Here is a 2,501-nt window from a genome sequence, read left to right on the forward strand (position 1 = left end):
CCCAAAGAATAAAATAACAAAACCCTGATCAATTTTAAACAGCCACAATCTATAACTCATTGATACCATTTACCATGATCCATTTTGCTTCACCTCATTCTGGAAAGCATTCTGGCAGAGCTAACAAAAGTCAGTTTTTGACTTTTTCTATCTTCACTTTAAAAAGTATCTAGTACTTCTTAAAGGGTAAGATGACAGACAGGATGCCTGCTACAGTACCAAGAATAACCACTCATCTCCTCTGTCCTTTTTGTAGAAAGGTGCATGGCAATGCTTACAGTGGATTGCAATCAGAGGAGCTAGACTGACAAAAGCCTAGAAAACTTTAAAGGGCAGGCCGATGTCATGGCACAAAAGTAGAATAAAGGTTGAATATCTCTCCTGTGTCTAAAGTGAATCAGAAGAGATAAACCAAGAACTGAAAAAGAGAGATTACTCTCAGGCGTGTCAGTAGCATGATTGTCGAGGGTCAGTAGAATAGGAGAGGGAGTGAGACTAACAGAAACCAAAGCAGTTGTGGAAATAAGCTGGTGGTGGTTTTCTGTAATATATTGGGATGTCTTTCTATGCCATATTGGGGTATCAAGGAGGACAAGGATGATGCAGGCACAGATGAATAAGAGATGCAATTATTTAATAGTAGGTACAGCACAGACACTGATCAAAAAGAAAAGACTCCAGCACTAGCCTCAGAGGAGGACTTGGAAGCCCAAATGTGTCTGTTTGCTGTGTTGCGGTGACACGCAGAGGGTTCCAGGAGAAGGGTAAGTGGGAGTTGGAGCACGCTCGTGGTAGTAGTTAGCCCTTTATCAATTGTAGAGCAATATTGTAACGTTTATATATTTTGGTTAATGGTACAGTCTATTAATACATACAGGAAGAATATCAGAGTCTAGGAAGATACACGTGCTGTGTTGTGCTGGCATGTGTTGTGTCTGTGAGTACACATAACACAAAGGGGAGGGGATATCACTATATCCATGTGTCTCAGAAGATGTTGGCTGGAGGTGGGATAGAAGAGAAGTTTGATTTAGAAAATTGCATATCAAAATTGAATTTCATTCTCCAAGAGCAGAAGAAGCTTACATTCCCAAATATATATGAAATACTAGCTGCATGAATTGACAGAATATAAGTTCTAGAATAAACGTAGACTCATAGAGTTTGTGCAACCCTTCATTTCTCAATGATACTTAAAAGAACCACTGTGGTGTCTCAGAGTTATCCATTACAAAAAGCATACGGGTATTCACATTACACCCTTTATGGGATTTTATAGTTAATATTTATGTCATACTGTTTATGTGCACTTATTTGTCTCCTTTGATCCTCTTAAAAATACTGTGAGCTATTTTTAAAATAAGAAAATAAAAAGAAGTGACATTTATTGAAAACCTCTTGCAAGAAGGTTTTAAATAAATATAATAGCTCACAATATGTGTCGGTAAAGTTCTAAGTGTGTTACATTGTCCCGTTTTATTATTGTAAGAACACACTGAGGTAGACATTTTATAGATAAGGATATCAAAGGAGTTGAGGCTGCTCTGTAAATAAGTTGCAAAATAAGGGTTAAAATTCTACTTGTCTGATTCTCTTTCTCTTACATTCTACCAGAAGCTAGAATATTTAAGCGTTTTCAAGTGTGGCTCATGAAATCCACCTAGTTAAAGTGAGCTTGAACTAGATCATCTCAACTGCTCCATAATGTGCAGTAGTCGTTGAAATGTGAAAACTTTAAAAAGCTTCTCCATCTTTAGAGGAACTTCTGAACATTTTATTTATTGCTAATTGTAAATGTCTATTCTATTATCCCCAGACACTACACTTGATAGACCATCTCTTTGTCTGTAAACTTAGGAGGAACATGCTTATAGCCATAAAGAATGCATTCGCACAGGCTGCCTGTAAATCCCTGACTGAGATGAGGAGCCACAGGGAGAAATGTTTCCAATGAGACATCGAGAACATAACCAAAGTGACGGTATTAGTGAATTTACCACTGAGCATCTCTTGTTACCTTAGCATGAAATTTTCCTGGAGAAAGTGGAACAAATGATCGAGCCCCATGCAGTATTAAATTGAAAAGGACACATGACATGATATAGACTTATTTGAATTAATGTAAAACAGGGCTGGCCCTATACATAGCTGATTACGTTATCTCTAGCACTAAGGTCGTACATTTTGCACTATTTAATTTATTCACAAGTTGCATTTCAGGGAACTATACCAGAAATATTGACTAGTTATATCTTTCAAAGCCGAGATTGAATGTTTTTTGGGGGGTAGAGGAAATGGGATCTATTTAAGAAAATTCATCCTCTCCAACAAGCTTTTACTTTTTGTGTGGGGCACTCTCTGCTCTCCTCTCCTCTCCTCTTCTCCCCTCTCCTCTCCCCCCCCACTTCTCTTCTCCTCCCCCCATACTTCCTAAAATGAAATTGACAGTTGCACAAAGTGGGCCCCACTGTCCTTCCTCCTAGACCAAAGAAAGCCCTGTG

Source organism: Propithecus coquereli, unplaced genomic scaffold, assembly GCF_000956105.1.
Source record: "Propithecus coquereli isolate 6110/MARCELLA unplaced genomic scaffold, Pcoq_1.0 Scaffold30, whole genome shotgun sequence".
In the NCBI taxonomy this organism is placed as follows: Eukaryota; Metazoa; Chordata; class Mammalia; order Primates; family Indriidae; genus Propithecus; species Propithecus coquereli.